Source organism: Xenopus laevis, chromosome 4L, assembly GCF_017654675.1.
Source record: "Xenopus laevis strain J_2021 chromosome 4L, Xenopus_laevis_v10.1, whole genome shotgun sequence".
Taxonomy (NCBI): Eukaryota; Metazoa; Chordata; class Amphibia; order Anura; family Pipidae; genus Xenopus; species Xenopus laevis.
Window position 1 is genome coordinate 25,828,017 of NC_054377.1, and position 9,362 is coordinate 25,837,378.

General features: G+C 39.4%; 1 long non-coding RNA gene across 1 annotated transcript; it reads left to right on the forward strand.

Moving 5' to 3' along the window:
- The first annotated feature begins 448 nt into the window (after positions 1–448).
- On the forward strand, positions 449–8,464 carry LOC108713616. The gene is made up of 3 exons (XR_001935175.2): positions 449–589; positions 1,582–1,644; positions 7,359–8,464. It is a non-coding gene; the product is annotated as an uncharacterized LOC108713616 (long non-coding RNA).
- Positions 8,465–9,362: the final 898 nt, after the last annotated feature.

Sequence of the window (9,362 nt, forward strand, 5' to 3'; positions counted from 1 at the left end):
CTTGTTTATATAAACTATAGTTGTGTTCTGAAGCAAACACACAGGTTTTACCAGTGCAGCACAACAGTACATTATATTTCCATTACTTTAGGACACTTTCATTTTTTGGTATTACTGTTCCTTTAACCATGAAAATCCTCTGATTAATAGCTAAAACAAAAGAGTCCTTTGGTGCTGTTGATGGATCAGTGTTTCTAAATGTTCTGTTTACTGGCTGGTTCTAAGTGTTGTTTGTTATTATTCTTATCATTTCCTAATAATTCCTATTCCCTCCCCTCTGCATCTAATAGTATTATTCTATAATTTCTTGGGCTCCTTGATGGGCCACCTCATCTGTGTACATGTGCATCAACTTTTACTGATGGCCTTGGAGTTTAAATTAAAGTTTAATATTCACACGCATTACATACTTTTATGTCTTCTTCACATCTTGTCCCTTATAGAATAAAAGATCTCAGCTGAGAGTGCCACGGGAGTTCATCTACCTCAAGGTGTTCTATTTAATACAGACAACAAGAGGAGGACAAGGAGGACGACTGAGGTCATAATGACCACAGAACAAAAAACCAGTCCTGTGTTGGAACAGCCAGTGAGTCTTCTAGGGGAATCAAGATGTTTTCGGAGAGTCTTAAAGGGATTCTATCAAGATTTTTATGATGTAGTCTTTATTCCTAAATTACACTGCAGATAATTCACTCTACAATATAAAATGTGTATTTTTTTAGTTGTAATATTGGTGTGTAGGCAGCCATCTCAGGTCATTTTGCCTGGTCATGTGCTTTCAGAAAGTTTTAGTTTCAGAAAGCACTTTAGGATGGTACTGCTTTTTTGCAGGCTGTTGTTTTTCCTACTCAATGTAACAGAATGTGTTGCAGTGAGATTTTACTATTGAGTGCTGTTCTAATATCTACCAGACAGTTGTTGTCTTGTGTTAGGGAGCTGCTATCTGGTTACCTTCCCATTGTTCTGTTGTTAGGCTGCTGGGCATCCTGTAGCATCAGCTTATATTACCAACCTCATTTTCTACTTGATAATTTGTGATGACCACTAAGCACAGCTTCTCGACAGCTGCTCAGAGCCCACTGAGCATGTGAGTTTCACAGACACTTTCCAAGATGGTGACCCCCTGCAACAAGTTTTAAGTCCTGGATCATTGCTGCTGTTGACAAGCTGAAACTTTAGGCTGGTGCAAAAAGTTCACAAAATAAAATATGACATTTTTAGCCCTATTCATTTTTAGGGTTTAGTTCTCCTTTAAGGAGTGCCTAGTGAAATCGGGGGGGGGGGGGGGTAAGGATACAAGTGAGGCCAAAATAAGAGTGGTGATGAGAACCACATGTAGAGCCAGGTAAGCACAAAGGGGCGTAAGTTTTGTGGATGGGACCAGTGGGATTGGGTGAGGATTGACACTAATGAGCTAAAATGACAGGAGTAAAAAGGAGCAGGTTTGAGCCACCCACAGATGGAGAAACAGGTCTTTACATTCTGTAACTGTAGGTAAAATTCCTATGTATCCTATCCAGCTAGAGGTGCATGTTAATTTGGAGTACAGTATAAGAATATTTTCTCTGATCTTATTAGATGAAGTGATGGATCTGAAGAGGGATGACAAAAAGGACGGAAGAAATGAGGAAGAGGACATAAGTAAGTATCACGTGAAAATCCAGGGCTCAGAGCATTTTATGTATTAGCCAGCATCATTAGTTAAGAGCATCCAGCCATTGTTGTTCTGTTATGTGTACAAGATTTCTGTCTATGGGGGTTTGGCCTGGTGATTGTGATCAAACAATTTTGTCAATGACCAAACAACAGGCCTGGATTTGTGGAAAGGCCACCAAGGCCCAGGCCTAGGACGGCAGGATTTTAGGGGGCTGCATGCTGCCTAACCACATCCATATTGCTTCAGAAACACTGGGGAGAAACTATAGTTTTTTAAATTTCCCTTGCGCCAATTCTAATTTCTCGAAAATTTGCACGAATAAAATGGAGGGGGCGGGGTGAGGAACGACAGCAGGCCTAGGGCGCCCGCTATGTAAATCCGGCCCTGACGAACAGAGAGCCGCAGGTAGAATGGACTTGGTCCTTTGCTTTTTAACTTGTTTATTAATGAAAGTAGGGATGCACCCCGAATTTGCATATGCAAATTAGGGGAATGAAGGGAAAAACATTTTTTACTTCCTTGTTTTGTGACAAAAAGTCACGAGATTTCCCTCTCCACCCCTAATTTGCATATATAAATTAGGATTCGGATTCGGTTCTGCCAGGCAGAAAGATTCGGCCGAATCCGAATCCTGCTACAAAAGGCCGAATCCTGGATTCGGTGCATCCCTAAATGAAAGTACTGTTACCATTTTTGCTGATGATACTAAATTGTGCAGAACTATAAGTTCAATGCAGGATGTTCCCACTTTGCAAAGTAATTTGATTAAATTGGAAAACTGGGCAGCAAACTGGAAAATGAGTTTCAGTATTGATAAATGCAATGCAAAGTTATGTACTTTGGCAGAAACAATATAAATGCACATTATAAGGGGCAGATTGAATGTTGAGTCGAATTGAAAATTCGAATTCGAATTTTTTAATTGTATTTATGGTCAAAACTCTCAAATTAGAGTTGTGAATTATCCAAACTTGATTCGAGTTTTAATTCAAATTTGAATTTCGAGATTTATCATACTCTGGTCCTTTAAGAACTCGAATTCGACCACCTAAAACCTGCCGAGTTCATGTATAAGTCAATGGGAGAGTTCCAGGGATCAATTTGGACATATGAGTCGCCTTCCTGACGTTCAAGTTTTTTTCAGAGAAAAAACTCGAATCGAGTTTAGTCTAATTAGATTTAAGTTTTTGAGTCGGTAAAATTAGTCGGAGTTTTAGATATTCAATTTTTTTTATAAATAACCCCCCAGTCAAATTTTCAAGTAAATTCTAATTTAAAAGATTTTAAAAGAACTCAACTGAATTCGAAATTCGACCTTTGATAAATGTGCCTCCCCATGACAGAATGCCGGGGTTATCTTAAAGGGGTTGTTCACCTTCCAAACACTTTTTTCAATTCAGTTGTTTTTAGATTGTTCCCCAGAAATAAAGACTTTTATCAATCCTTTTTTTATTTTTTACTGTTTTTCCAAAATCTAAGTGGAAGGTTTTTGTCTCTGATGTTTTAGTCTGGCAGCTCAGTAATTCAGGGACAGACTCTCTACTGTTATAATTTTGCAAAATTTAGTTGATACATTTCTCAGCAGCATCTCTGGAGTATTAGCAACTATTGTATCAATTCTAACAGCTGCCTGTAATGAAACCCAGAGATTTTGCTCACAAGGACAAAGATAACAAATTTATCAACTTGGACCAGTTTACAGGGTCGGCGACCTCCCCTCCCATGGCTGCTTCAGAAGTTGAAAAATGATACTTTACACTTCAATATTAGAAAAACAGGGACACATAGAAAATAAAAAGTTATTGGAAAAAGTTATTTCTGTGATCTGTCTGAAATCAACTAGTTGTTTGAAGGTGAACCACCCCTTTAATTGAGAAGGATCTGGGGATTTTTGTAGATAAGTTGTCACATTCCAGTGTCATTCAGTGGCTACTAAAGCAAATATAGTTTATAAATTATTCGCCTTCTTCCTCTGACTCTTTCCAGCTTTCAAATGGGGGTCACTGACTGAATTTATTGTTATTGCAGCTTTTTATCACTCATCTTTCTATTCAAGCCTCTCCTATTCATATTCCAGTCTCTTACTCGAATCAATGCATAGTTGCTAGGGGAATTTTTACCCTAGCAACCAGATTGCTGAAATTGCAAACTGGAGGGCTGCTGAATAAAAAGCTCAATAACTCAAAAACCACAAATAATAAAAAAAAATGGAAACCGATTTGCAAATTGTCTCAGAATATCATTCTCTACATCATACTAAAAGTAATATTAAAGGTGAACAACCCCTTTAAAATTTACAATTAGTATAGATGCTGGTAGATATAGTTTATGTGAGTCTATAGATAGGTCGGTATGAGTGTGTGTATGTATATACAGTACACTGGGGATTATGTGGGGTTGAACTTGATGGTTAGATAATTTTTCAACTCAATTTAACTATGTTACAATGGTTTTAGAATGGTGATGGTGGTCATGAGGTGGCCTGAATGGTTGGTCACTCCTAGTGTACTAGACTTATTGTACTCAGACTTCTGCTGCCAGCTTTGCTTCACAGACTTACGGAGCTGGTTACATTAAAAGACCATCAATGTTAATTCATTGTGCAGGGTGTGAGGGTTTGCCCTTGGCTAGGTTTTAACAATGACTCTCAGCTCACAGGGTTGTTGTATGCTACAGAGCACAATATTCAATTCCATGAATACAAAGGGGCAGATTCCATAAAGGGCGAAGTGACTAACGCTAGCGAAAATCAAAGCGTGACGTCATTTCAGAACTTCGCCTATTCCCTAGCGGGAGCAGGCGTCACTTCACTATCGAAGGAGATAGACGCTAGTTCTGCTTCGCACTCTAACGCCAGGAGAATTTTTGCTCTGTCGAGCGGACTTAACTCTGCAAATTCGCTAAGATGCGGATTTTACTAAAGGTTACCTCATTCACCAGACTTGCCTTCGACAGCTCAGACTAGGCAAATGCAATGGAGTGAATAGGGCTTCCTCAATTTTAAGTGCAAAATTCTAAGTCCCAAAAAACGCTGGCATTTTTTTTCTTTTTTGTGAGTGATAGCCTGCAAAGGTCCGTTTTTTTGGGTAACCGGGTTCCCCCTCTATTTTCTAACATATGGAACATAAACTATACACTGGGCTCATGTATAGGGCATTATAACAACTCTATTTTATTTATTAAGGTTCCCTGGACTTGTGTAATGTAATGTATTTGCTGCAACATATACGTGCGTGTTTATCATTTCTCGCAATATGCAAATTAGGCAACGCTAGCGCAACTTTGCTTTTGATTGGCTAGTGCGCCCTGGACGCAACTTCGCACTTTAGGGAATTGGTGTTGTCCTAGCGAATTTACGTCTCGAAAAGTGTTAGGGAATTTGCCCCAAAATTTATTATGTGACCACCAAGGGGTAAATTTATTTAAGAGTGAAATTAGAGATCTCCACAGTTCACAGAGTGAAATACTGCCTCTCTCCATTTATTTCTATAGGATTTTTAAAGGCGTACTTAGTTCACCATTTGATATCACTATTACGGATAACGGATCTTTCCGTAATTTGGATCTTCACACCTTAAAGGGGTTGTTTACATGCCAAACACTTTTTTCAGTTGTTTTCAGATTGTTCCCCAACACCTGACGAAGGGGCCAGCCCCCAAAACGTTGTGACCCTTTGCTTGACACAATAAACATGTAGGGTTTAACCCCCTTGTTGCAAGTGCTACTGTGTGCCAGTACCTCGTTTGTTCAATACATAAAAAACATTGCAGTGTTAGTCACCCAGGGCAGCCAGTAAGCACAGCCACCCCAAATTTCATGCTTTTAGTCTGACCTCCCAGCTAGGGTTGCCACCTTTTCTGGAAAAAAATACCGGCCTTCCTATATATTTATCTTTTTTCCCTATTAATTACATTGGGCTCAGCCATCATTTTTACCGGCCAGGCCTGTAAAATACTGGCCAGGTGGCAACCCTACTCCCAGCCAGTATTCTGGGTCCCTTTGGGGTACAGCCCTACAGAATATGAACCACAGGGAAAAGGTGTTTTCTCATGGTTCCTCTCTTTTTTTTTTTTCTTCAGTGAATCTTGTATATACCAAGCAAAAAAAATCACATGTTAATAGATTTCACAAGCTTGTATAGAGGAAGACATTATTGTTGCTACTCTCAAATGTCCAAGAAATCGAAACCATGTAGGAAAAAGTTTCAGTTCTGAGGAGAGTGCAACCATAAAAGGGGAAGTAGAATTTGTGGTTTGAGCAAATAACAATGATTTTGTCTTTATTTATCTTTCAGCCACTTTCCAAGATTCTAATAATAATATCAAGTTCTTTGGTCTGGTTCTGCAATCAGTACTTACACATCTGCTCATAATTATCAATATGCATTGGCTAGCAGTCGCAGAAGTACTTTTGGTGACATTGATTTGTTGTGCAGGGGTCAGTTACCATGGTACAATAATCAGGGCCAGCTTTACAGATGTGGGAGCCATTATAACAGCTAGGTTGTATCTCTTGTGATACCAACCATCCCCTGATGGCCTTTTACTGAGAACATCCTAGACTGTAAGCTCTACGGGGCAGGGACCTCCTTCCTATTGCGTCTTTTACCACATAGCCCTTAAGCTCTGCGTCCTTATATAAGCCTTGTGCACTGTGTTTATTTATTGTATTTATCGTCTGACTTGTCCTCTCTGTGTGTACTTTTATATATTGTACTTTTATTTATATTGTACGTTTATGCATTGTACGGCACTTTACAAATAAAGACATACATACATTCTAATTGGCTGATGAAAAATTGCAAAACCAAAATGTAATCAAAACAATTGTTAATAAGTGTGCAGGGTTAAAACCGAATGAAAACCATATCCTCATTCATTAGAACCAGATATAGACCCTGGGTTACAGGTTCTGTTTTTTAACACTTCCTCGTGAAATTTACATCACACAACACTTTCTCCAAAAAACATCCTGAACAATTCTTAGAATTTATAGATGGGAGCGTGATTACTTTTCATCCGAACTGGGCCAAAGAGCTTTGACACCCAGAGCATGTATGCCAATCTGTACACCCCCACCTACAGTCGCTCACAGCATTACCTCTGTCTGGAAGAGTTTGCGGTAGATACAGACCACCTAATATAGGAACAGCAAAGGGACACTAGAGCTACTATAAAGATGAGACACTCAAATAGTGTTTTGTTGCACATACTGCAATAAACATATTTTCTAGACCTGGCCCACCATTTTCAAAAATAGTGGCACCCAAGGCAGGTGGCATTGCTGCCTACCAGAGTCGTAACTACAAAGAAAGTAAACCTTGCGGTTGCTGGGGGGCCCAGGAGGTATAGGGGGTCCCATGAGATCCTCATTGAGTAATTTCAACATATATTGGTAATACAGGACAGCTGGAAATGTTGGGGGCCCTATAATTAATTTGCTGTGGGGCCCAGTAACATCTAATAACTCCACTGCTGCCTACCCCTAGTTCCAGCACTACCACTAATTCATGCACTACAAATAAATAAGTTGTTGTTAAATCCCTCAAAGCCACCTGCTTCCATTTGTGGTATTCTTGGGGTGGTTTTAATGGGATAGTACACCCCCTTTTCAATAGGAGTTAAATGAATAGGGCTTGTGCTGAACATACTTTCTGCCTATTTTCTTAATCACAAAAAAATCTATTGTTTTGTTACAGTCTGTCAAGCAGGAGCCCTGGAACTGCTAAAATGACCTTCCCATCTTCCTGCTAGAGATTACAAGGAGCCTGGAGAGAGAGAACCAAATCTAATACAGACAAAATATCAGGGCTGGAGGAGTATCAAGGTCAGGAACAGGCACAAAATACTTCACAGAAGGCTTATGTACGGTCTGAGGAATCAGAGCTTGCTTGGGCAATGAAACACAACTGGCAGCACAGGTTTTTTTTTACTATGTGCATATATTTAGTCAATCATGACTATTCTTGCTGCTAAATGACTTCTTAAATAACCACAGTCGGGTGGGCAGAAAGAAACATTAATCTGCAAAAAACATAATTTCATTGACCCCTAAGCATGTAGACAATACTATTAAATGGACAAAATAGCACAGACCCATTGACACCCCACCTTGTTGCTGGTAAGGTTAGGCTCCATCACATCCACAATAATTGCCAAATGTGTGTGGCCATGAATCGTATTGAACATGTCTCCATTATTTTAGGAATGGCAAAGAGTCAGTTGAGTGTTAAAAAAGTTTTACATGCTTCTGTTAATCATAAAGGGTATGACTCATTAGAGCACAATACCACTATTATAGTTATATCATAACAATACTAAACAGAAGGTTGTGCAAAGATGAGCATCTTTGCAGATTCATCTAAAGTTGTTTTACAGAAATTCAAGTTTGCATTGTAATAGTGAATGACGTTTTAATGAACTAACAATGGGAAATGCTATTTATGCATATTTCACCGTTTACGACTTTTATTACATTTCCCTGCAAGTCTTATTACGGAATATAACAGTGTACAGTGTCATGACTTATAACAATCAGCTACCAATGAGCTGTGATTGATCAGGCAACATTAGACTAATGCAAGCCAGTACCTGACGGGATGGCATCAAAAAGTTAGTGAATAACACCCAGTTTAACAATAGCATTTATCCTGTCATTATATTTTATATTTAAAAAAGGGCTTATTTGACAATGTTCCTGATCCAGCTGCAAAACAATTAAGGGGCAAAAACATTGAACTGTACACTGTAACATAAGGGGGTTATATAATAAACTCTGAATGCAAAAATCCCCAAAAAATCCGGATTTTTTTTTTATACAAAATCACGAATTTATAGGAATTTTTTAAACCCTGAGGATGAAAAGTCCAAATCTGAAAATCCGGCATCTCAGACCTGTCGAGGTTGCATATAAGTCAATGGGAGAAGTTCCAATGATTTTTTGACTTCTTCTGCCACAGGTACAAATTAGGGGCAATATGATGGATTTTTTTGGCTGCCGCTGGCGTTATTACTTACTGGGTGTAACACTATGATAGATGTTTTGTCGTATGCTGGCACAGGTACAGATTGAGGGTTGGGGGCAATCTGAGGGATTGACTGCCGTTGGCAGAGGTACAAATGGGGGCAATATGATAGGTGCTGGCACAGGTACATGGGGCAACATAATGGCTGCTGGCATAGGTACAGGGGGCATTATGAATGATAAGGTGGGAAATGGTAATGTAGGACCGGGTGGGAGGGTTGGGGGGCATTGATTGAAGCCCTTGCCTAGGGTGCCAAAATACCTTGGCCTGGCCCTGAGTAGCAGAACTTTCTTTTGAGGCAGCGTAGGGGTTATTCATGATGGGGGCAATGAGGATGCAGAATGTCCTTCTAGGTGATGTTGTGATGGCTGATTCTTTAAACAGTGGCTTGGGTGGTTTCTTGAAATCTTTTATCTTCAAAATCTTTTATATGTGAACTTGAAGGTCTTTGGTCTTTTTTTGTCAATCCAACTTAACTGTGTAACTATGGAGGGCACAAGCATTTACCAGTTTCTCTTGGAGCAATAGTCTGGTGCAGGCTACACTCCCCAACTTGAACAGGATTAAGAAGCTCAGTGTTCAGGGAAGTCTTATACTTAACACCTATCTGAATGATGCACAAGCTAGGGGTCATTCCAGGAGACACTCGTGTGCCTACTACTACTACTACTATTTTTT